This window comes from Heterodontus francisci, chromosome X, assembly GCF_036365525.1.
Source record: "Heterodontus francisci isolate sHetFra1 chromosome X, sHetFra1.hap1, whole genome shotgun sequence".
Taxonomy (NCBI): Eukaryota; Metazoa; Chordata; class Chondrichthyes; order Heterodontiformes; family Heterodontidae; genus Heterodontus; species Heterodontus francisci.
In genome coordinates this window covers 10905956-10933081 of record NC_090421.1, presented here as the reverse complement: position 1 = coordinate 10933081, position 27126 = coordinate 10905956, and positions in this window count along the sequence as shown.

The following is a 27126-nucleotide window of genomic DNA, read 5'->3' as shown; positions in this document are numbered from 1 at the left end:
TTGTTCTTTGAATTAGTGCCAAGGGATCTTTTACATCTCCCCAAGAGGGCAGACTCGGTTTATTGTCTCATCTGAAAGACGGCACCTTCAGCAGTGCAGCACTCACTCAGAACCTACCTTCTGACAGTGCAGCACTCCCTCAGTACTCACCCTCCAACAGTGATGGACTCCTTCAATGCTGACCCTCTGACAGTGCTGTGCTCCCTCAGTACTGCTCTGAAATGGGAATTGAACTCACAACCTTCTGACTCAAATAGGCTGAGTTTTCCCGGCCCTGTGGAGATGGGCTTGGAGGCAGGGTGGGGTGGGGGTAGGTGCCGGGAAACTAGCGGATAATCCTGTTGGGGTGGCTTCCTGATGTCCTGCCTCCGGGCGACTTTCCCAGAGCGGGCTGCCATGGGAATCGGCAGCCCAATCCATGGAGGCGGGCAGGCAATGAAGCCAATTAAGGCCACAATCAAGGCCCAAGCGTTCTACCAATAAACCAAGGCTGACACTAAATTAGCAGAATGCTGAACTGGGGCTGTAATAGCTTCATTGGCTGGAAAAACATACATACATTACAAAGGATCATAGTCCTGTATATTTCATAGAATATTACCACTCAGAAAAGGCCATGCAGACCATTAAGTCTGTTCTGGTGTTCTTCTCCACGTGAGCCACTTAGTCTAATCCCACTCTCCCACCCTCTCCTCGTTCCCTTTAATATTCCAAATTTTCAAGCAACTACTTAATTCTCTTTTAAAGGCTTGGTATAAAGAACAACGTATGCCTAAAAATGTTTTCCAGGACAATGCTTATACTAGAGAGACCCAGATGACATAATAAATCAGTTGACCATAGCTGCGTTCAACAACAACTTATGTTTATATAGCGCCTTTAATGTAATAAAATGTCCCAAGGCACTTCACAGGGGCATTATAATAAAATATGGCACCAAGCCATATTAGGGCACATGATCAAAAGCTTGGTCAAAGACGTAGGTTGTAAGGGGTGTCTCAAAGGAGGAAAGTGAGGTGGAGAGGTGTAGGGAGGGAATTCCAGAGCTTAGAGCCTAGACAACTGAAAGTGCAGCCACCAATGGTGGAGCAATTAAAATCGGGACTGTTTAAGAAGCCGGAGTTAGAAGAATGCAGAGAGTAGTTAAGTCTGGAGGTATCAAAGGCATGGATAAGGGTTTCAGCAACAGAAGAGCTGAGGCAGAGTGGAGACAGGCAATGTTATGGAGGTGGAAATAGGCGGTCTTCGGGATGACACGGATATGTGGTCGGAAGCTCATCTCAAGGTCAAATATGACACCCAGGTTGTGAAAAGTCTGGTTTAGTTTCAGACAGTTGCCAGGGGGAGGGATGGAATCAGTGGCGAGGGAGCGGACTTTGACAGGACCGAACACAATGGCTTCAGTCTTCCCAATATTTAGTTGTAGGAAATTTCTGCTCATCCAGTACTGGATGTTGGATAAGCAGTCTGACAATTTAGAGACAGTGGAAGGGTCGAGAGAGGTTGGGATGAGGTTGAGCTGGGTGTCATCAGCGTACATGTGAAAACTAATGCTGTGCTTTCCTTGGGGATACTTGTCACAGAATTCCCAGTCTCTGACATGCTTATGTCATGCTGTCACTCTAGAATTGGCCTTTATAGCCACTCCAGGCGCTGCTCCACAAACCACTGATCACCTCTAGGTGCTTATCCATTGTCTCTCGAGACAAGGAAGCCAAAGAAGACATGCTTATGTTGACACAGTATTTATATTGCTGGTCCAGTTAAATCTTTGGTCAATGGTAACCCCCAGGATGTTGATGGTGGGGGATTCAGTGATGATAATGCTGTTGAACGTCAAGGGGAGATGGTTAGATTCTCTCTTGTTGGAGATGGTCATTTCGCGACACTTGTGTGGCACAAATGTTACTTGCCACTTAGTCCAAGCCTGAATGTTGCCCAGATCTTGCTGCATGCGGGCACGGACTGCTTCAGTATCTGAGGAGTCGCGAATGGTTCTGAACGCTGTGCAATCATCAGCAAACATCCCCACTTCTGACCTTATGATGGAGGGAAGGTCATTGATGAAGCAGTTGAAGGTGGCTGGGCCTAGGACAATATGTACCCTGTACAGACTGGAGGTAATTTTAATCTAACCTGGGTGGCGGGAACAGGGTGTGTGTGGGTCAGGTGCTCGTTTTACACCCCAGCTTGATTTTATGTTGTATTGACTTGGAAAGTAAAATGGAGTGGGGTGTAAAATGGGTGGCTCACCTGAACTCGCCCCGTTCCCACTGGCCAGGGTTAGATTAGAATCGCCCCCCCGCCGCCCTCCATTAGATCTGAATACGTAAATCAGCAATGCAAAAACCCTCTGGACATAAGGTTGCGCAGCCAAGAAGGTGAACAAGGAAGTTTATTCAGTGATATGCCACCACTGGTATACAACAATAGCAGCAGCAATGCCGCTTAAAACAGCAGAGGTCCACAGTGGCCATGACTGCCCTATATGGCTTCAATCCAAGCATTAGAGCGCTCCACTGGATCAACACTGATCTGATAGAGTCCAGGTAAAAGCACAGCATCAAATTCAAAAGCCAGCATATGGTTAATGAAAAGTTGTGCCTCCCAAGTTCCTTCTTTTATACTGGGTTGGGCTAGATTATGTTTGCTGTACACACCCGAAACTAGTCAAACCAGTCTTCCAAAACCCTGCAATTAATCACCTTCCAATTAATTCTTTTCATTCTTGTGACTGTCTAAGGTTCCACCACCACACCTCACAACACCCCCATACTCTCCTGAATACAACCCTTGGAATGCACTTTCAAGTAGTATAATGTAACACGCTTAATCTATATAGGATCGTATCGAATCGTTTTGCTGCAGTGAATTGCGTTTAAACTTCAGTGAGTGTTGTGTAGACAATCTGAGGCCCATTTTGGGCATCAATGTTCCATAAATAGCAAAGAGATGAATGTTAATTTGTTCTTGGCGGGTCTTATTTGATAAATATTGGCCAGGACACTCGGAGAATTCCCTGCTCTTCTTTAGATCATGGGAACGTTTCCATGTATCTGAACCAGTAGGCGGACGGGGCCCTCAGTTTAATGCCCTATCTGAATGATGTGTTACAGTTTTTTTTAAACTTGGGTACTTTCTTCATGTTCCATGTCAAAGACGTAAGTGACCCTCTTGCTCCTTCTGACCCCGCGTGTGCCTTTGCCACATCTATTGCCTAGCTAACTGTATCGAGCCCAGGGGTCCAATCAAAATCTTTGGCACTATATTTGGCCACCAACATATATCATAATTTCCTCATCTTTGGAAAGCAATGGAATAAACACTCCATTCGACTGTGAACAGATTTATTCACAGTAAATAGATAAATAAACAGTAACAGACAATCTGCAGATTAACAATACCAAACAGAGCTTCCTCCTTGAATCTAGAAAATAACAAACTGAAGTGACCCTGCACTAAAACTCAGTAAAACTGGATCCTTTAATAATAACATTATGTGGAGTTCTCTTATAACTTCCCACAGATCCCTCTGGCTCTCTCTTCCTGTCTATGAATAGTTTCTTTAACTTCCTTTTGAACAGTCAGGAGTGTAACACATAGTCAGGGGTATGTGACGCACAGTCAGGAGTGTGTTGCACAGTCAGGTTGTTGAGTTTTTTAAACATTGTCACACAATATCAGTTACCTTCAGCTGCCTAGGCTCTGATCTCTGGAATTTCCTGAACCTCTCCGCCTCTCCTGTCCTTTCAGATGCTCCTTAAAACCTACCTCTTTGACCAAGCTTTTGGTTCCTGTCCTAATATCTCCTTATGTGGATTGGTGTCAAATTTTGTCCGATAACACTCCTGTTAAGTAACGTGGGACCTTTTACTACATTAAAGGCACGATATAAATCCAAGTTGTTGTTGTCATCAGGTAATTATTTATTCATTGAGATTGCTGAGAGTGTCAGCTCCAGAGTGTTTTGTACAATGATATTCACAGAACATATATATATATATTTCCCTGGGGTCATTTCAGTGTGATGTCAGCAATTCCATGAAGGTGCAGTAATATCTGGCATAGTCTCCCTGTGACATACACTGATGTTATGTTATTTTAAATACGTCACATTAGAGGTATTATATCTGCTATGTTACAGTATATATGTGTCATGTTATATGATACATGTTATATATATGTTCTGTAGCATATGTGTTGTGGTGTTTTATGTTGTATATGATATACTATTTTATCCTACTAAAATTCTCAAAGTGGCAGCAATATGTGGTACCCGTGGGCTAAGTTGGTGCAGAGTGGCACTCGGTGGGTTTTTGCATCTCACCCATGAGCAGAACCATCTGCCACCCAAGTACTGCAAATTGATAGAATCATCCTGGACAGTAAAGGTGCTGTTTCTGGCCTGGATCTGAATAAAAATAAGTCACTTGCCCTGGGTGTTCCGCCACCAGTACAGTACAAAGGCTTGTCTTGGCAATCAGTCATTCAATAATCAGATTCAGCTAGCACAACAGTCAGGCCTTTTTTTCTTTCTGAAGTTTAATTTCAGTGAACTTTTGTACTTGCCAGAAAGAAGTTGATACTTGGGAATGGGAATTTCATTTTCTGCCAATATCAAGTGTTCCCCGCAGAGTTTTGATGCAGAGTGAAGCACCCTCCTCCGCATATCGGCTAACGTTACACCGGCCTTTCCTCTTCTTGGGCTTGAGGATAGCAGATTGCCAAGGCGGGGCTCACAGAGGGAACTCCGACGGGGAGGACTGCATGCATGTGACAGAGCCAGCCCAATTATCCATCCCATAATCGTCGCTCATCTACGGTCAAGGCCAAGAAAAAAATAAAAGACTTGCATTCCTATGGCGCCTTTCATGACCTCAGGACATCCCAGAGTGCTTCACAGCCTTTGAAGTACTTTTGAAGTGTAGTCACTGTTGCAATGTCAGAAATGCAATGAAGCTACATCTGACAGGTAGGCTTGGCTGTGAAGGATGAAACATACATTGCAGGACATGCCTACTATATGTGCCATTTGACAGCAGGGCAAGTTATCTTGTGCCTCTTAGAAACCTTGATACTTACTGGCTCTTTTGACTCTGTTTCAGGACAGTGACCACAATGACGCATTCTCTCCCTGCTTTCACACTCTGTCGGGAGTTAGTTTCTGGTCCTGACATTGTCAGAACTATGGCCAGCTTCTGCTGTTCCAGAGATCTCACGCTCATGACATCTAGCAGGGAAGCTCAGGAAGTTTATAAATAGAAGATCCTAAGGATGATTAAAAAACAACTGATTCAGTCCATCAACCTTGACCTGTTATTTAGCTCCTTCTATAGATTTCTCTCAGACCAGTTTCATTGCTCTCCTGACTGGCTGCTCAAGCTATATTCCTTCACCAACTACTCCATTGAAGCCAGAATATGGTCGATTTCCTTTGTGAATGCGTCAGCTAAATCCACATTGACCGCACCAGGCGATTGCCCATTCTACGAGCCAGCAATGCTCAGGACCAACTACTTTTGGATAAGGACTGAGATGAAGAGAAATGTCTTCACTCAAAGGGTTGTGGATCTTTGGAATTCCCTTCCCCAGAGGTCTGTGAATGCTCAATTGTTGAGTATACACAAGGCTGGGATAGATAGATTCTTGGGCACAAAGGGAATCAAGGGAAATGGGGATAGGGCGGGAAAGCGGAATTGAGGTAGAAGAATGGTGGAGCAGGCTCAAGGCTCCATAAGTTCAACTTTCTACTCCTGTGCTTTTATGTTCTTATTCCTTGAAGTGACAGGAGCCATCTACACACTCCGCCTTCAGGAATGAGGGCTTGCAATTTCTTTAGAGGTTGAAATCACTCTGCATGATTAAATATGATAGATTGGCCCTGGCTCAGAGGTGGCGCTCTCACCTCTGAGTCAGAAGGTCAAAGGTTGAAACCCCACTTCAAGACTGGAGCACATAATCGAGACTGTCACGTCAGTGCAGTACTGAGGGGGTGCTGCACTGTCTGAGATACTGGGAATAATTTTAACTTTTGGTGATGGTGTAACTTTAATGGATAAGAAAATCAGGGAAAGGTGTCAATGGCAAAAGTTAAAATGACCCCCGCCATCTTTCGGATGAAACATCAAACCGAGGTCCTTACCTGCCTGTTTGGGTGGATGTAAAAGATCCCACTATTCGAAGAGGAGCAGGGGAGTTCTCCTCAGTGCCCTGGCCAACATCACCAAAAACAGATTATCTGGTCATTTATCTTATTGCTGTTTGTGGGATCTTGCTATGCTCAAATTGGCTGTTGTGTTTCCCACCTTACAGGGAATTATAGACCTGTTAGCCTTACATCAGTCATTAGGAAAACGCTAGAATCTATTCTAAAGGATGTGATAAATGGACACTTGGATAATAATGATCTGATTGGGCATAGTCAACATGGATTTATGAATGGGGAATCATGTTTGACGAACCTGTTGGAGTTTTTTGAGGATGTTACTAACAGAATTGATAAAGGGGAGTTGTGGATGTGGTATACTTGGATTTTTAGAAGGTCTTTGATAAAGTCCCCCACAGGAGGTTGGTTAGCAAAATTAAAGCACATGGGATAGGAGGTAATATACTGGCATAGATTAAGGATTGGTTAACAGGCAGAAAGCAGAGAGTAGGATTAAACAGGTCAATCTCGCGTTGGCAGGCTGTGACTAGTGGAGTACCGCAGGGAATAGTGTTTGGGCCCCAGCTGTTCACAATATATATCAATGATTTGGATGTGGGTCCAAATGCAGTATTTCCAAGTTCGTGGATGACACAAAACTAGGTGGGAATGGAGCTCAGTCATTGAGTATGTTTAAAGCAGAGATTGACAGATTTCTAAATACCAATGACATAAAGGGATATGGGGATAGTGTGGGGAAAAGGGCATTGAAGTGGATGAGCAGCCATGATTGTATTGAATGGCAGGGCAGACTCGATGGGCTGAATGGCCTACTCCTGCTCCTATGTTCCTATGTTCTTACAACAGTGACTGCACTTCAAAAGTACTTCACTGGCTGTAAAGTGCTTTGGTACGTCCTGAGGATGGGAAAGGTGCTAGATAGACACAGGTTCTTTCTTTTATAACGTGCTGGTATGGAATTCCTCAGTCTGCTGCTTTAAGAAATGTGTAAATCTATTTACTTCAGATGGGTGAATGCCTGCGTCCAAGCAACAGAGGAAGAAATTTCAAACAAACCCATTAGCCCATTCATTACTAATATCACATGATGCAATGTTACCTATTGGAGACCGAGTATCTCAAAAGTTACTTTCTGCATAGAAACTTCAATACTGTACTGACATTGCATATTGTTACGCTTCAATAAACAGTTCCCTAATAGTTGGTACAGGTAACCCCTGGTGTGGCATTAACCCACACGAACCAGTACATCTCAGAATAGAGTCAGTGTTGAGCTAACTGATCTTGAGCAGTTAGGTGCTATAATTGAGCTCAGTACCACATGGTGGAGGAAGAAGTCAAGATTCCTGCGCCTTCACTCACATGGATGTGTTCGGGCATTGAGTGAGGATAGGATTGGGCTCAACTGTGATGCTTACCATGGCCAAATATCGTACCGATGCTTACCACCCCAACTCACAGATTATGAATGCCCACAGAGTGAGAAGTACCAGAGGAGGATTGGTGACCGTTACATGACACCCAGCACACATCAGGGGGCAAGAATAGGAGAAAACAATGTACAACTGACCTCAGTTTTCATTTTAAGAATGCAGAGTGATTATACCTCATAGAATCATAGAACTGTAGAAATTTACAGCACAGAGAGGCCATTTGGCCCATCGTGTCTGTGCCAGCCGAGAAACAGCTATTCAGCCTAATCCCACTTTCCAGCTCTTGGTTCATAGCTCTGTGGATATCCAAGTACTTTTACATGCAATGCCCCTACCACCCTTTCAGGTAGTGAGTTCCAGATCCTCACCACCCTCTGGATGAAAACAACTGTCCTCCAATCACTCCACCAATTACTTCAAATCTATGTCCCCTGGATATTGACCTCTCTGCTAAAGGAAATAGGTCCTTCCTATCCACTGGATCTAGGCCCCTTATAATTTGACACACCTCAATTAAATTTCCCCTCGGCCTCCACACACACACGCCTCTACCAACTTCAGCTAAGCAAAGCCCTGGTTAGACCACATCTGGAGTACCAAGAGCAGTTCTGGGCACCACACATTAGGAAGGCCTTGGAGGGAGTGCAGCATAAATTTATGAGAGTGATATCTGGACTCCAAGGCTTAAATTATGAGGAACGATTACACAAACTAGGGATGTATTCTCTGGAATTTAGAAGGTGAAGGGGTAATTTGATCAAAGTTTTCAAGATATTAAGGGGAACAGATAAGGTAGATAGAGAGAAACTATTTCCACTGGTTGGAGAGTCTGGGACTAGGGGGCATAGTCTAAATATTAGAGCCAAACCTTTCAAGAGTGAAATTAGGAAACACTTCTACACACAAAAGGGTGGTAGAAGTTTGGAACTCTCTTCCACAAACGGTAATTGATGCTGGATCAATTGCTAATTTTAAAACTGAGATTGATAATACCTTTGGTTAACAAAATTTGGTTAAGGGATATAGGCCAAAGGTGGGTATTATAGAGTTAGATTGCAGATCAGCCACTGAATGGTGGAGCAGGCCCGATGGGTTAAATGACCTCCTCCTCTGTTCATACATTCTATTTTACATAGTGTGATGTCCCTGTCCAAACCAACAGACCTAATTGACTGTGTGCAGTGCCATGGGAGAGTCACAAGTTTTATAATATGTCAGAGATTTGCATCTCTTGTCAGCCATCTTACTTTAAAGAATGAAAACCATATAACAAGAAAGAAAGCCAGTCATTTCATGTTGCCTTTTCTGGCCTTGGTAACCAGACCACTCTCTTAAGGCAGGATTAGGCTCACTAACTTTATTTGGCCATATTCCTGGCGGTTTCAGTTGTGTTTCCAATTGCCCCGCCCAGTCAATCAACCTTCTTTCTCATCTCCAAAAATTTTATAAGTAATAAGTGGAAGTATTCAAAGGAAATGACAAAGAGCACACAATTTATTTTAACGTCCTGATGGTTTTTCTCCTAAGCTTGCTCGCAGCAGAGTCCAGGAGAATAATCCTTAATTCCTGGAAACTCCAGGGCAATCCTGCAGGGTTGGCTACCCTTACCAGGATCTGCCAGTTTAGAAGCATCTCTCAATCTACAGAAGGATCCTTCAGCAATTAATCTTTAATTCATCTCTGGATGTGCCTATTTAGAGCATACTATAGTAAAGCCCTTAAAGGGACAATGGGAACAGAAACAGGAACAATGCGTAATAGCTCTCAGTTGCCCATTCCTTCAAATATCTACCAAATTCTCCTTTAAATTTCGACACAATATCTGTCTCCCTAGGCAGTCAATTCTACCTAGTCATCACGCGAAGTCGTCCAAGCGAAATTGTCTGTGCACCTTCTTTCTTCTAAGTTTGACCCATGTCCCCTGGTTGTAGAGTTTATGGTCATCTCAAACATACGACAATGCTGCGGATGCTGGAAATCAGAAATAAAAACAGAAAATGCTGGACGTACTCAGCAGGTCTGGCAGCATCTGTGTAAAGAGAAGCAGAGTTCACGTTTCTGCTTGATGAACATTCATCAGAACTGGAAAGAGTTAGAGATATAACAGGTTTTAAATGAGAGACAGGGAAAGGGAGAGGGTGGAGGGAAGAACTAAAGGAGCAGTCTGCGATAGAGAGGAAGACAAGAGAGATTAAATGAAAGAGATGATAATGGGAAAAATAAAAATAATAAGATGCATCTAGAGGAGGTGGAAATGGGAAAAGCAGAATCATTATCAAATGATGCCATCGAAAAACTGGAGGCAGAGGTTATGATCTGAAATTGTTGAACTCAATATTGAATCCGGAAGGGTGTAAAGTGCCTAATCAAAAGATGAGGTGCTGTTCTTCGAGTTTATGTTGAGCTTCATTGGAACAATCTAGGAGGCCGAGAACAGAGAGGTCAGAGTGGTAGCAAGGGGGAAGAATTAAAATGACAGGCGACCAGAAGCTCGGGGTCACAGTTGAGGACTGAATGGAGATGTTCCGCAAAGCGGTCACACAATCAGCATTTGGTTGCCTCAATGTCAACAGGAGTGCATAGTGAGCATTGAATATAGTATGCTAAAATGAAAGAAGTACAAATAAATCGCAGTTTCACCTGAAAGCAGTCTTTGGAGCTTTGGACAGTGAGGAGAGAGGAGGTAAAAGGGCAGGTGTTGCATCTCCAGTGTCTGCATAGAAAGGTGTCGAGGGAAGGGAACAGGCTGTTGAGGGTGATTGAGGAGTGGACCTGGGTGTCGCGGAGGGAATGTTCCCTTTGGAATGCTGAAAGGGTAGGGAAAGATATGTTTGGTGGTGACATCATGCTGGATGTGGCGGAAATGGCGGAGGATGATCCGTTGAACATGGAGGCTGGTGGGTTGGAAGGTGAGGACCTCCATCTCCATTTCTGGGGATAGATATCGACCAATACCTATTATAAGCCCAGTGACTCCCACAACTACCGTGACTATACTTCCTCACACCCCACTTCCTGCAAGGACTCAATTTCACTCTCAGAGTCTCTCCGTCTCATCTATTCTGATGATGCCACCTTCCATACCAGTGCTTCTGATATGTCTTCCTTTTCCCTCAACAGAAGATTCCCCTCCTCCATGGTCGACAGGGCCCTCAGCCATGTCCATCCCATTTCCCACACTTCTGCCCTCACCCCTTCCTCTCCCTCACAGAACCACGATAGACTTCCCTTGTCCTCACCTTCCATTTTTTGTTTATATTTCAAACATTACGACGTTATCAGCTTGCATTTTCAGCGACGTGTGACACAAAATACCACAGCCATTCAATGGGCAAGGGCAAGTCTAGCTAACGGCAGGTACCGTCAGTTGTCTGCAACAGCAAATTATGGCCCAATCTCTTTCCTGAGCCTTCTCTTCTCCAGAATAAATAATCCAAGCACTTCAACCTTTCCTCACACCTTAGATGCTTTCAGCTCAGTCTCAGTTTGGTTGCCCTGTTCCCTGCAATGCCTGTGGTACGGTGCCCAGAAGTGTACCTAGTTCTCCAGGTGTGGTCATACCAGGGTCTTATACAAACTCTACCACCCCCTGCCAGGACAGCATTGGAGGAAGCCGAGTCTGGAGGTGGTAAAGGCATGGACAAGCATTGCAACTGCAGTAGTGGTGAGGTAGGACTGGAGGCAGAAAATGTTACAACAGTGAAAGCAGCTGATCACAGGTACGTGGAGTTTGAAGTTCAGCTCAGAGTCAAACAGGACACTAAGGTGGCCACTGTTAGGCTCCGTTTGAGGGAGCCCTACCATGCTGATTGGAAGGCCCAGTTAGCTTTCCCACTGATGCAGCACGCTACATGGTCTCCATGAGCTATTCACCAAAAGAATCTCAGATCAACAACAGCAAAAACGTCCTGAGTGCTGGGCCTGAACAGCTGATGGTTGCTACAGCCAGAAGTGCAGCAAAGGGAAGAAGAGAAGGACAGGAGACCAGATGTGGAAAAGTGGAGGGTGTCTGCAGGAAGACAGAGCCGAATGAGATTTTAGTTGCGATAGCAGGTAAGTGTGAGGTCAGGGATGAACCTGTTGATGAGAGGGATAATAGGGGAATAGGACTCAGTGCGGGTAGAATGTGGGTGGTGGAATTTGGACGAGTTGCAATTTGCAAAGGGTGGAATTCAGGGGTCTGCCATAAGAGCACTGGAGGAAATGGGTCTGGAGGTGACGAAAGCATTTCAGCAGCAGTAGGAGTGAGGTAGGGTTGGAGGCAGATAATATCGTAACAACAAAAGTTGGTGGTGGCAAGGTTGTGGTGATTGACTCTGACCTAAGCTTCAAACAGGAGACCAAGGATGCCCACCATTACGATGGGTTTGAAGAAGCTTCCAGAAAGAAGAAAGGAATTGAGCACTCAGGTGGCGTGAAGCTTGAGGCAGAAGCCAAGCACAATGGCTTTGGTAGAAATTCTTGCTCATCCCTCTTGTGAGTTTCATCCTGTAGCCTCAAAAGGAAGAAAGATTTGGATTTCTATAGCACCTTTCATGGCCTCCGGACTTTTCAAAGTAGTTTACAGCCAATGAGGTACTTTTGAAGTGGAATCACTGTTATAATGTTGGAAACAAAGTAGTGTAGGAGCCAATTTGCACACAGCAAGATCCCAGAAACAGCTTTAGTGAGGCTGGTTGAGGGATAAATATTCGCCCCAGAGCACCAGGGAGAACTCCCCTGCTCTTCTTCAAATAATGCCATGGGATCATTTACATCCACCTGAGAGGGCAGATGGGGCCTTGGTTTGACGTCTCATCTGAGAGATGGCACCTCCACCAGTGCAGCATTCACGCTGCACTGGGAGTGTCAGTCTAGATCTTATGCTCAAGTATCTGGAATAGAAGCTTGTACCCATGACCTCCTGATTCAGAGGCGACAGTGGTCCCAGTGAGTCACGGCTGACAGCTTGAGCTGTTTACTTCATATTTCCACATTTTATTTCCCTTTCCTGGTCTCAATACCTTGCATTTGTCCACAAACTGAATAAACACAACTCCATTTTGGCAGCTAAACTTCACAATCGTGCTGCAGATCCCAGGTTACCTATGAGCAATGCCATTGGATGGGCTTTGGTAGGGGTCAGCTAGTATATAAAAACACAGTAAGCAGAAATTACAGGACACTTTTGCTTAATGAAACAAGGCAATTGGCTCTGATGTGCTTTGACAGGAACTATACATAATCCAAGATGGCAAATACTTAAACCGGATATAAGCCAAATTGCTGCCAGATCCCCTTTTTGCCCCTGGCTCACTGCTGTTATGTGCATGTTTGATTAGCAGTGACTTTTCCTCACTGCTCTGGTCTGTCCCAAGGGTATATTTTCCTGCATTTGCAAACGTGCACGAACAAAAATTCAGCGTAGTATAAAGTGGAGAAACCCATCATGTCCCCACAACCAACAATTTCACTAATGGTATGCAGAAGGAACTAAACCTCAGACTTTCTGCTCCTGAAAGCTATGGGAAATCTGTTCATGGGACGTGAGCATCTCTGGCAAGGCAAGCATTTATTGCCCATCCCTAATTACCCACGATCTGCCTTCTTGAACCGTTGCAGGTATACCGACAGTCCTGCTGGGTAGGGACAGACGATGAAGGAACAGCGATATAGTTCCAAGTCAGAATGGTGTGTGGCTTGGAGGGGAACTTGCAGGTGGTGGTGTTGACATGCGTCTGCAGCATGCGGCACCAATCAAGCAGGCAGCTTTGCCGTGGATGGTGTTGAGCTTCTTGAGTGTTGTTGGAGCTGCACTCATCCAGGCAAGTGGAGAGTATTCCATCACACTCCTGACTTGTGCCTTGCAGATGGCTTTGGCGAGTCAGAAGTTGAGTTACTCTCTGCAGAATACCAAGCCTCCAACTTGCTCTTGTAGTCACAGTGGCTGGTCCAGTTCAGTTTCTGGTCAATGGTGACCCCCCGGATGTTGATGGCGGGGATTCAGAAATAGTTATCTCATAGAATGTCAAGGAGAGGTGGTCAGACTCTCTCTCTTGTTGGAGATGGACATTGTCTGGCACTTGTGTGACGTGAATGGTCCTTGCTACTTATCAGCCCAAACCTGAACATTGTCCAGGTCTTGCTGCGTGCAGGCACAGACTGCTTCATTATTTGAGGAGTTGTTAATGGAACTGAACACCGTGTAATCATCATTAAACATCCCCTCTTCTGACCTTATGATGGAGAGAAGGTCATTGATGAAGCAGCTGATGATGGTTGGACCAAGGACACTACCCTGAGGAACTCCTGAATTGATGTCTTGGAGCCGAGATGATTGGCCTCCAACAACCACAGTCATCTTCCAACCAGTGGAGAGTTTTTCCCCTGATTCCCATTGACTCCAGTTTTGCTAGTGCTCCTTGATGCCACACTCGGTCAAATGCTGCCTTGATGTCAAAGGCAGTCACTCTCACCTCACCTCTGAAATTCAGCTCTTTTGTCCATGTTTGGACCAAGGCTGTAATGAGGTCTGGAGCCAAGTGGTCCTGGCAGAACCCAAACTGAGCATCGACGAGCAGGTTGTTGCTGAGTAAGTGCCGCTCGGTAGCACTGTCGACAACACCTTCCTTCACTTTGCTGATGATTGAGAGTAGACTGATGGGGCAGTGATTGGCCAGATTGGATTTGTCCATGGACAGGACATAACTGAGCAATTTTCCCCATTGTTGGGTAGATATCAGTGTTGTAGCTGTATTGGAACTGCTTGGCTACAGGCATGGCTACTTCTGCAGCACAAGCCTTCAGTACTATTGCTGTCAGGGCCCATAGCCTTTGCTGTATCCAGTGCCTTCAGCCTTTTCTTGATATCGCGTGGAGTGAATCGGATTGGCTGAAGACTGGTATTTGTGATGCTGGGGACTCCAGGAGGAGGCCGAGATGGATCATTGCAAATGCTTCAGCCTTTCCTTTTGCACTGATGTGCTGGGCTCCCCCATCATTGAGTATGGGAATGTTCATGGAACCTCTTCCTCCCATTAGTTGTTTAATTGTCCACCGCCATTCATGACTGGGAAAGGAAAGTAAAGGAAGCTGGGAAAATGAGTGAGACACTGGCGTTCGGTCATTCCACTTCCTAGTAGATCATTAACCGTATGCAGAGATATTAAATTTGGGACAATGCAGTGTATGTGATACAGTACAGCAGAAATAACAAAACATTGCTGATGTGGCATGTGTGGTTTAATAAGGTGTGCCGGCCTCAAACTCATTATGTTCACTCATCGTGGATTTTTAACTATCTGGTAAGATAACAGAACGCCTTGCTAGTTTTCCATGCCTCACTAAGTTTGCGTTTAGCCATCATGGAAGGCAATTCAGCTGGGACAATTATTTGCACTGTAGGCGTCGAAGCTCTTTGGAAACTATCCTAGTGATAATGGGTCATAGACTAGTTACGACTTGAATGTAAAGGTAAATCCTGTAGATCAGTGTCTTAACTTACAGTCAGTAGTGAATTAAAATGTGCAGTCAGAAGTTAATAGCTGTTAATGAAACCTACTCCCCAACAATACTTCTGTGGTATCTCATTTCCCTCAATCATCCTGTCCAAGTACAATCCACAGGCTTTTGAAACCCAAGCTTGATGTCACCTGATCAGTATTTTCTGACTTAAACCACCTACTCTTTGCAACCTCTGTTGAGGCCTCCACCACAGTTGTTAGCACTCTTGCCTCTGAGTTAGAAGCTCACGGATTCACAGTCCCACTCCAGAGACTTTAGCACAAAATCCAGACTAACGCCCCCACCCCCCAGTGCTGCACTGTCGGAGGTGCCGTCTTTTGGATGAGACGTTAAACCGAGGCCCCGCCTGCCCTCTCCGGCAGATGCAGAAGATCCCACAGCACCATTTTGAAGAAGAGCAGGGGAGTTCTCCCCTGGAGTCCTGACCAATATTTATCCCGAAATCAACACTGTTAAAACAGATTATCTGGTCATTATCTCATTGCTGTCTGTGGGAGCTTGCTGTGCACAAATTGGTTGCTCATCTGCTGCTGAAATCCTCCATGCCATTGCTACCTCTTGACGTGATTATTCCAATGAACTCCTGGCCGGCCTCCCACATTCTACCCTCTGTAAACTTGAGGTCATCCAAACTTCTACCGCCCGTCTCCTAGCTCGCACTGAGCCCCATTCACCTATCACCCCCTGTGCTCATTGTTTCCTGGTTAAGCAACACCTCAGTTTTAGAATTCTCATCCTTGTTTTCAAATCCCTCCATGGCCTGGCCCTTCCCTATCTCCGTAATCTCCTCCAGCTCCACAACCCTTCAAGATATCTGCACTCATCGATTTTAATTTCTCCAGCATTGGTGGCTGTGCCATCAACTGCTCTATGCTCTGGAATTCCATCACTAAACCTCTCTGCTTCTCTACCTCGCTTTTCTCTTTTAAAATGCTCGTTAAAATCTACCTTTTTGACCAAACTTTTGGCCATCTGCCCTAATTATGTGGCTCAGTGTCAAACTTTTCTTTCTGTGAAGTGCCTCGGGATGTTTTATTATGTTAAGGATGCTATATAAATACAAGTTGTTGTTGGTACTGTTGTATTTCCTACATTACGACAGTGACCACACTTCAAAAGTATATCATAGGCTGTAAAACGCTTTGAGATGTCATGAAACGTGCGATATCAATGCAAGTTCTTCCTTTCTTTATCGGACGTAGCTCTTCACCTTGGCTTCTCCACCCAAAGCCAACATAAGCACTCACATCAATGAGCACTCAGCTGTGCTTGTGGAAGTGACGTGTGCAACCACCCTTTCAGAATTCAAAAGAAACGAAGGACAGGGATAATGTACAACATGACCTCCTAGCTCCTACTTCAGGGGGAAACCATTCCATCATATCGTCAAGATGTGGAAGAATTCTGGAGAGCTGCAAGCAGCAAAGTATGAGGGAACTCCAAAATAAAAACAAGAAATGCTGGAACCACTCAGCAGGTCTGGCAGCATCTGTGAAAAGAGAAGCAGAGTTAACGTTTCGGGTCAGTGACCCTTCTTCGGAACTGACAAATATTAGAAAAGTCACAGGTTATAAGCAAGTGAGGTGGGGGTGGGGCAAGAGATAACAAAGGAGGTCTAGATTGGACCAGGCCACATAGCTGACCAAAAGGTGACGGAGCAAAGGCAAACAATATGTTAATGGTGTGTTGAAAGACAAAGCATTAGTACAGATTAGGTGTTAATATACTGAATATTGAACAGCAGCAAGTGCAAACCTGAAAAAAAACAGTGGGTAAGCAAACTGAACAAACTAAGATGAAATGAAATAAATGCAAAAAAAAAATTGTAAAAAATGTAAAAAAGAATGTAAAAAAAGGAAGAAAAAATGACTAAAAATGAAAGCAAAATGGGGGGCTGTCATGCTCTGAAATTATTGAACTCAATGTTCAGTCCGGCAGGCTGTAATGTGCCTAATTGGTAAATGAGATGCTGTTCCTCGAGCTTGCGTCGATGTTCACTGGAACACTGCAGCAATCCCAGGACAGAGATGTGAGCATGAGAGCAGGGGGGAGTGTTGAAATGGCAAGCAACTGGAAGCTCAGGGTCCTGCTTGCGGACTGAGCGGAGATGTTCCGCAAAGCGGTCACCCAGTCTGCGCTTGGTCTCCCCAATGGAGAGGAGACCACACTGTGAGCAGCGAATACAGTATACTACATTGAAAGAAGTACAAGTAAATCGCTGCTTCACCTGAAAGGAGTGTTTGGGGCCTGGGATAGTGAGGAGAGGAGGTAAATGGGCAGTTATTACACCTCCTGCGATTGCAGGGGAAGGTGCCATGGGACGGGGACGAGGTGGTGGGGGTAATAGAGGAGTGGACCAGGGTGTCGCGGAGGGAACGATCCCTTCGGAATGCTGACAGGGGAAGGGAGGGGAAGATGCGACTGGTAGTGGCATCACGCTGGAGGTGGCGGAAATGGCGGAGGATGATCCTTTGGATATGAAGGCTGGTGGGATGAAAAGTGAGGACAAGGGGAACCCTGTCACGGTTCTGGGAGGGAGGGGAAGGGGTGAGGGTAGAGGTGCGGGGAATGGGCCGGACACGGTTGAGGGCCCTGTCAACCACAGTGGGGGGAAATCCTCGGTTGAGGAAAAAGGAGGTCATATCAGAAGCACCGTCATGGAAGGTAGCATCATCAGAGCAGATGCGTCGGAGACGGAGAAACTGGGAGAATGGAATGGAGTCCTTACAGGAGGTAGGGTGTGAAGAAGTGTAGTCGAGGTAGCTGTGGGAGTCGGTGGGCTTATAATGGATATTAGTAGACAACCTATCCCCAGAGATGGAGACAGAGAAGTCGAGGAAGGGAAGGGAAGTGTCAGAGATGGACCATGTAAAGGTGAGAGAAGGGTGGAAATTGGAAGCAAAGTTGATAAAGTTTTCCAGTTCGGGGCGGGAGCAGGAAACGGCACCGATACAGTCATCAATGTACCGGAAAAAGAGTTGGGGGAGGGGGCCTGAGTAGGACTGGAACAAAGAATGCTCGACATATCCCACAAAAAGACAGGCATAACTAGGACCCATGCGGGTACCCATAGCGACACCTTTTACCTGAAGGAAGTGCGTGGAGTTGAAGGAGAAGTTGTTCAATGTGAGAACAAGTTCAGCCAGGCGGAGGAGGGTGGTGGTGGATGGGGACTGGTTGGGCCTCTGTTCCAGGAAGAAGCGGAGAGCCCTCAAACCATCCTGGTGGGGGATGGAGGTGTAGAGCACCAGACCTGCTGAGTGGTTCCAGCATTTCTTGTTTTTATTTCAGATTTCCAGCATCCGCAGTATTTTGCTTATATTTATATGTGGGAACTCCAGTTTATCTTGAACACTGACATGTTCAGTGTGTCAGGGGTGGTGTAAACAAAACTTGTAAGACTTGCAAAGACGTGCATGGTATGTTGGAATCCTGCTTAGTATGAGTACAGTCCACTATCCAACTCACTCTAATTGAAATGGGTGTGGTCCAACCTTCAGCTCAATTAGGAAAGAAAAGGATTCAGTCGAGCAATTTCACAACATGGGCAACATGCTGGCACTCCACTGTACCGACATAGCCATGGGACGCTGTGTCTTTGCTGTTGCTGTTTCTGCAGGCTGCAGAAATGTGGCTAGCACCCACCTCATTCAACGTGGCTGCTACTCCAAGCAAGTGACGACAGTGAGGCACGCAGTATGTGACAGGTGTCAGTATACCTCTGATCCAAAGGGAGTACTGCACACACTGCGGCTCAGTCAAAACCAAGTAACTTCTTCCTTGCTTGTAAATCCTCTGGAAAGGACTTTTTTCCCCCACTCCAAGAATGTCCTTTCTCTCGCTTGTTTGTGCTGCTCAACAACAAGAACAGTTTGCATTTATATAGGACCATTTATAAAGACATCCCAAGGCACTTCATGGGATCGTTTTGCAGCCAAAAGATTTGACACCGAGCTACATAAGGAGATATTAGGGACAGGTGACCAAAAGCTTGGTCAAAGAGGTCGGTTTTAAGGAGCGTCTTAAAGAAGGAGAGGCGGAGAGGTTTAGGGAGGGAATTCCAGAGTTTAGGGCCCAGGCAGCTGAAGGCACGGCCGCCAATGGTGGAGCGATGAAAATCAGGAATGCACAAGAGGCTGGAATTGGAGGAACGCAGAGATCTCAGAGGGTTGTAGGGCTGGAGGAGGTTACAGAGATAGGGAGGGGGAACGGGGTAAAGACAAGGAGAGATTTGAAAACAATGATCAGTGTTTTAAATTTGAGCCATTGCCAAGCAGTGAGCCAACTTAGGTCAGTGAGCATTGGGATGATGGGGATGGAGAAGATATAAAAAAGGGAATTTTTTTTACAGCCTTCAGCTACTGTTTCTTGTTATTTCTGAGGGGGTTCCAGCCCTCAGTGTTGTGTGCAAGATAGCTGCATCACCCACGTAATATCACTGCTGTGTTAATTGCAAGGAATAACTTGTAGCAAATGACTGGGAAATTTGATTTGCATTAAGAATATTTTAAAGATATGGCAACAATATGTCAGATCATAAACAGCCTTCTCTGGCCTTCTTTGCATACGGGTGTGCGTGTGTGTGTGTTTAAAGTATGTGTGTGTCTACACTTGAGAATGCAACAAGAAAATGATGGAATCAATTAAACTGTTGAAAATATTCTGATCCAAGATCTTTGTGTACAAGAAAATCACCAAAAAACACAGGAACGGGAGTATTCCATGTTGGAAAAGTAAGCTGCATTTAAGGTTAAATTGTGTAGGCCTCGGACAGGGCCTTGCACATATTGAAAGATCATGGGCAGTGTGGGGCCTTGCACAAGTTACCCTTTTGTGTCAGTTTAGCTCACAAACACTCCCCCCTTTGGGTCAGAATCTAAACCGAAACATGAGCGCGTAATCCAGGCTTGCACTATCAGAGGTGCTGTCTTTCAGATGAGGCGTTAAACCGAGGCTCTCTCTGGGTGGATGTAAAAAATCTTTCAGAAGCAGTCAAAGAAGGGCAGCGGAATCCTCCCCTGGTGTCCTAGGCCAACATTCCTCCCTCAACCGTCATCACTAAAATCAAATTAACTGCTTGTTTCTCCCGTTGTTGTCTGTGGAACGTTGCTGCTGAGGAATGGCTTTCGTGTTTGTTTGTGCTAAAGCACCTTTGAATAACAATTCTTGTGTGACATCAGGGAATGTCCCACCCAACGCAACTTTGAATTCTTTTTTTTTTGGAGTGCATGGGTGATTTAAGTATCACAGGGAACGGAGTTTATTGAGGAAGTTTATTGGGAAAGGGGCCATTACATCGTACATAGAATCTACAGCACAGAAACAGGCCATTTGGCCCAACTGGTCCATGCTGGTGTTTATGCTCCACACAAACCTCCTCCCACCCTACTTCATCCAGCTTTTTCAGTACATCCTTCTATTTCCTTCTCCCTCGTGTTTATCTAGCTTTCCCCTCAGATGCATCTATACTATTCGCCTCAACCACTCTCTCTGTAACGAGTTCCACATTCTCACCATGCTTTGGGCAAAGGGGAGATGGTGGTGTAGTGGTAATGTCACTAATGCTAGTATTCCAGAGGCCCAAGCTAATGCCCTGGGCACATGGGTTCAAATCTCACCATGGCAGCTGGTGGAGCCTAAATTCAATTAACTAACAAAAGGCAGTCGTAGTAATGGTGCCGTGAAACGATCATTGATTGGTGTAAAAACCTGTCTGGTTTACTGTTGTCATTTAGGGAAGGCCTACATGTGACTCCAGACCCACAGCAGCCTCTCAACTGCCCTCGCAAGCCATTTTGTTGTCAGGGGCAATTAGGGATGGGCAACAAATGCTGGCCTTGTCAATGATGCCTGCATGCCATGAAAATGTTTTTTAAAGTTTCTCCTGAATCCCCTATTGGATTTATTTGTGACTATCTTTATATTGATGGCCCTTAGCTTTGGTTTCCCCATGACTAGAAACATCTTCTCGACGTCTACCCTACGTCATAGTCTTCAAGACTTCTATCAGGTCACCCCTCAGTCTTCCCTTTTGTCAAATCACAGATCATTAGATCCAAAAGTGGTGGCTGTTAATAAAAGTGCAAAATGCCACCTTGTGTAGTAAAAGTGGAAAATGCTTGCGGTTCTGCCAAGAAGGTTACTTCTGCAAATGTGCACCAGCCTGTTCTACTTTCAGAGGCAACGCGACCTGTGGTGTATTGCCTGCATTTTCTGTGTAAAAATCTCTACAGCTTCCTTTATCTTTCCAAATGCATTTCAAATTTATTTTACAATAAAAGAGATTCAGATCAGCTCCCTTTCAAAGCGCGGTCTGAATATTTCCACTCGGCTGTAGAACAATAGTAAAATGGATTAAAATTCCACACTGTAACACTTCTGTCATAAACCAGCATGTCATCTGACTGACCATGAGGAACATCATGGGAGATCCGAGAGCTTTTTTTAAATACTGCCTAGCTGAAAACCAGGCACATGCCAAACCTGATGGGGTGTAGTTTCCTCATTTCATATTCACAATATGTTTGCTGCATACAACCAACAGAGTAAAACACAGCCTTCAGCTGCCTCGGCCCTAAGCTCTGGAATTCCTTTCCTAAACCTCTCCTCCTCCCTCTCCTCCTTTAAGACACTCCTTAAAATCTATCTGTTTGACCAAACTTTTGAGCATTTTCCCTGATATCTCCTTACGTGACTCGATCCTTTCCTCACTCAAAGGTCCATTCACGCACGCTTTCCAGCAAGGAGTCCCTGGATAGCAATCCGGAGCGGGAACCTTTGTGGATTTATCCCTTTTCCAGCCCAGAATTGCAAGGCCAACTGTTGGGGTGCAACAGTCACTGACATCAGTGACTCAATACAAACCATATAGTGTCAGCTGTGGTTCAGTTGGTAGTACTCTGCTCTTTGAGTCAAATGCTTGGGGGGTGGGGTTAAGCCCCACTCCAGCCCTTCAGCACATTGTCCAGGCTGATACTTCAAAGCAATACTGTTGCCTTTTGGATAAAGAAGTTAAACTGAGGCCCCACCTTGCCTGTTCAAATAGATATTGATGTTCCCATGGCAGTATTCAAATCAGAGTGAGGAGCTTTCCCAATGTTCAGGCCAATGTTCTTCCTTCAACTGACAGATTAGGGAGAAGTGGTGTCGTAGTGCTCGTGTCACTGGACTCGTAATCCAGAGCCCAGGCTAATGCTCTGGGGACATGCGCTCAAATCCCACCATGGCAGATGGTGAAATTTGAATTCAGTTAATAAAAATCTGGAATTAAGAAGATGGTGGCCATGAAACCATTGTCAATTGTTGTAAAAACCCACGGGTGTACGAATGTCCTTTAGGGAAGGAAATCTGCCATCCTTACTCGGTCTGGCCTACATGTGACTCCAGACCCACAGCAATGTGGTTGATTCTTAACTGCCCTCTGAGCAAGCCATTCAGTTGTCAAGGGCAATTAGGGATAGGTAATAAATGCTGGCCTAGCCAGTGATGCCCACATTCCACAAAAAAAACAGCAACAAACAGATTACCTACTCATTCATTAACTTGCCACATGCAAATTGGTTGCCACATGTATCTACAAAATAAAAATGACTGCACTCTAAAAAGTAATTGGATGTGAAATATTTAGGCACATCATGAGGTCATTGCAAAATAGGCGATAACAAATGGGGAGTCTGTTTTACATTCTTCCGGATTTTACGGATTGCACAACCATTGAGTGAGATCACTGATCGAGCTACACCTCAACTCCAGTTCTTTGCCTTAGCTCTATATCACTTGATACCCTTTCCTAACAAAAAAAAAATCAATCCCAGGCTTGAAAGCCCTAATTGTCCCAAAGCATCCACAGCCTTTTGGTGGAGAGAATTCCAGATTTCCATGACCCTTTGTGTGAAAAAGTGCTTCCCGACTTCCCTTTTGGTGTCAGCTGTGGTTCAATGGGTAGCACACTTGGGACTTGTACACAAAAATCAAGGCTGCCACTCCAGTGCAGTACCCAGGGAGTGCTGCAGTTTTTTGGATAACCTGTTAAACTCAAGGGGCCCCCAACCGCCTCTCAGTTGGATGTAAATGATCTCAAGGCACTATTTCAAAGAAAAGTAGGCGAGTCATCCCTGGTGATCGAGCCAATATTTATCCCTCAACCAACATGACTAAAACAGTTTAGCTGGTGGGTGATTTATCACATTGCTGCTTGTGGGAGTTTGCTGTGACAGATTAGCTATCGTGTTTCCTACATTACAACAGTGACTACACTTCAAAAGGACTTCATTGGCTGTAAAGCGCTTTGGGACGTCCTGAGGGCATGAAAGGCACCATAGGGGCTGGATTCCGTGGCACCGGCACAAGGCCGAAAAGGCGGGGGGAACCCCACCTTGGCTTTCCAAGACCCCCGCCCCCGCCCCCATTCCCCCAGCACGATCTTACATTGTTCTGGTGCTTAAGTGCCCAGCACCGGGATCCCTTTCCCTTTAAAGATGGGGACCCCGCCTCCAAGAGCTGCTGGCTAATCAGAGAGCTGGCAGCTCAGCAGTATCAGCAGCGCCACCAGGAGTGGTGGCCATTGTCAGTACTGCAAAGACCTTGGACCCAGGCCCAGTGCTGGAGACTGAGACCCAAGGTAAGTGAGGCGGAGTCATGGGGGCCAGTCCAAAAAACCCCGGCAGGGAGGGGGTTGGGGTTGGGAAGGTGGATGTCAAGTGCAGGGGGAGGGGAGTCCAGGGAGGTGGAGTTCTTCCTGGTGGGGGTCCTCCGTGGGCCACCGAGGAGGGACCACCTCCCCAAGCCCGCAGGGAGGGCACTTCATATTATTGGGATTAAACCAGCGGTGGGGGCGGGGGAAGAAGCCCTTAAATGGCTATTAATAGGTCACTTAAGAGTGTCAATTGGCCTCTGGCGGAAAGGCCGTCATCGGCCAATCCCACCCCCGACAAAATCATTTGGGGATGGGGAGTTGACGGGCCTGCTGCCCCCCGTCTCCCATCGGAATTCTATGGGCCCCCACCGTCTCTGACCCCGTCTCGCGGGACTCATAAAATCCAGCCCTAGAAATGCAAGTCTTTGTTTTTCCCAAATTGGAAAGAAAGAACATTTTGAAGGAGAGTCACAGTTATAATGTAGGAAAGGTGGCAGCCAGTTAGTGCACAGCAAGCTCCCACAAACAGCAATATGATGATGCCCAGCTAGTTTGTTTTAGGTTTTGGTTAAAGGATAAATATTAGCCCAGGACACTGGGAGAACTTCACTGTTCTTCTTAGCAATAGTGCCATGGGATGTTATACGTCCATCTGAGAGAGCAGACAGGGCTCGGTTTAATGACTCACCCAAAAGACGACACCTCCAAATTGGGACTGACATCAATGACCTGTCTCCATTGGGAAAGAAAATCAGATGGAGTGCAAATCAGGCTGCCGATTCGCTGCCTCCGAGTGTGTGCTACCCCGTCTCAAGGCAAATTTATACCCCTTGTCCTTTGCTTCATCTTTCTTTGCCATTTATACCAAGCTATTGTGGGCTCACAAATTTATTCCAAGAATTTTCAAAAATCCTAAAACCCAAAAATTGGCAAAAGTCCTGTTAAGGACATATTCAGTAAAAAGCACATAGAATATTATGAATCTGGTGATGGCTGTCAATAAATTGCTCTTCAGTAATGGAATCAAGCAATCAAAATACTGCACACAGATTGCAACTCTCCTGAAATCAGGTATCACATTACTGAGTGTAATGTCGGCCGTCCACTAAGATCAATATTACATTGAGGTTACTGATGATTTGTGAAATAATGAAAAAACATTTTATGCCATTTGCAATGGCACTGAATGGGTTTGCAGTACATGATGTACTACCTCAGTAGATAGCTTTAAATTATCTTCCTGAGTTTCCTCAAGAAGAGTTTGTCCAAGTCCAGATGGTTTGATTCCCAGTATGATTTGAGCTGCAATGTTTCCATATTGCCCGAGACCCGCACTGGCACTGCCAGCCACCAGCTTGAACCCACAGCTTTCTGACTCAGAAACGAGAATGGTACCAACTGAGCCACAGCTAATACTGTACCTGATGACATTACAACTTTACCGAACGCCAGCATGGAGACAGAGCATGTCCACAACCTCGTGAGTCACCAGCAGTGCAGGAGACCTCATACAGAGCATGGAAGAAGTAGAATCTCCACCAGTCAATAGTGGTTTGGAAAATCCATTGCAGAGCGCAGAGATCCTACGACTTAGGATCCATGGGGGTCGGTAGGTACAGAGATCAGCATGGTCTTCCAACTGAGGGCAGTGACACATCGTTGCTATATTTGACATGGGGTCTACTTACCCAAGAAGGCCTGCAGTTAGGATAGTTAGTCTTATGGATATACAGATTCTGTTCTCAAACACAAGTGGGAGCCATAAGTCTACCATCAGTGACCTAAGCAGGGCACCAATTTATCAGCCGAGATTATGTGGCTTCACTCCATGACCTTTTGACCCATAGGTGAGAGCACTACCACCAAGCTAAGCTGACGTCGATGTGTGGCGTACAGCCATAGGCACAAGACAGTGACTGAGGCTTTCCTTGCCCTGGCACCAACTGGTCCCTCCACCATTTCCTCCGCATAATCTGAAGTGCCACTGGTGGATGAGCCATCTTCTACCAATGATACTGGTACAGGAAGGGCACCACCAAAGGTAAATACTCAGAGGGTAAGAAGTGCACGGTTGCACAGAAAAAGACCACAAAATACATACATCAGGCCCATATCAACTTGTGTAAAGAAAACCTGTTGATATCACCGTCTTTATTCATGTCTCCTTTATCAGATGGATTTCCAGTAATCTGGGGATAAAATTCAGTGGTACTTCAGTGTTGCTAGATTCAATGACAATGTCATCCCCAGTTTCAATTGATATTTGAGATGTACTGTCGAAACAGAGACATTCTGCAGTCTGCTGTTCTAAGATCTCCGAATCGACAGACAAGTACTTCTTGGAAGGGGAGGAGCCACTCAATCCCTAGTCTTTTCCATAAATGGCAGCTCATCTAAAACTCTGCTACCTGTGCTGATTCGCACCAAGTCCTGTTCATCCATACCCACTGTGCTCACTCACCTACACTGACTCCCAGTCCAGCAGCGCCTCGATTTAAAAATTGTCACCCTTGTTTTCAAATCACTCCATGGCCTTGCCACTCCCTATTTCTGTAACCTCTTCCAGCCCTACAATCCTCTGAGATATCTGTGCTCCTCCAATCCTGGCCTCTTGCGTATCCCTGATTTTAATCACTCCACTATTGGCAGCCATGCTTTCAGCTGCCTGGGCACTAAGCTCTGCAATTCCCCCCTAAACCTCTCCACCTCTCTCTCCTCCTTTAAGACACTCCTTAAAAACTTACCTCTTCGACCAAGCTTTTGTGATGACACAAAGCTGGGGGGGGGAATGTGAGCTGTGAGGAGGATGCAAAGAGGCTCCAATGTGATCTGGACAAGTTGGCTGAGTGGGCAAATGCATGGCAGATGCAGTATAATGTGAATAAATGTGAGGTTATCCACTTTGGTTGTAAAAACAGAAAGGCAGATTATCTGAATGGTGATAGATTGGGAAAGGGGGAGGTGCAACGAGACCTTGGTGTCCTTGTACACCAGTCACTGAAAGCAAGTATTGAGGTGCAGCAAGCAGTTAGGAAGGCGAATGGTATGTTGGCCTTCATTGCAAGAGGATTTGAGTACAGGAGCAAGGATGTCTTACTGCAGTTATACAGGGCCTTGGTGAGACCACATCTGGAGTACTTTGTGCAGTTTTGGTCTCCTTCTCTGAGGAAGGATGTTCTTGCCATGGAGGGAGTGCAAAGAAGCTTTACTGGGCTGATTCCTGGAATGGCAGGATTGACGTATGAGGAGAGATTGGGTCGACTAGGCCTATATTCACTAGAGTTTAGAAGAATGAGAGGGGATCTCATAGAAACCTATAAAATTCTAACAGGACTAGACAGGCGAGATGCAGGGAGGATGTTCCTGATGGCTGGGGAGTCCAGAACCAA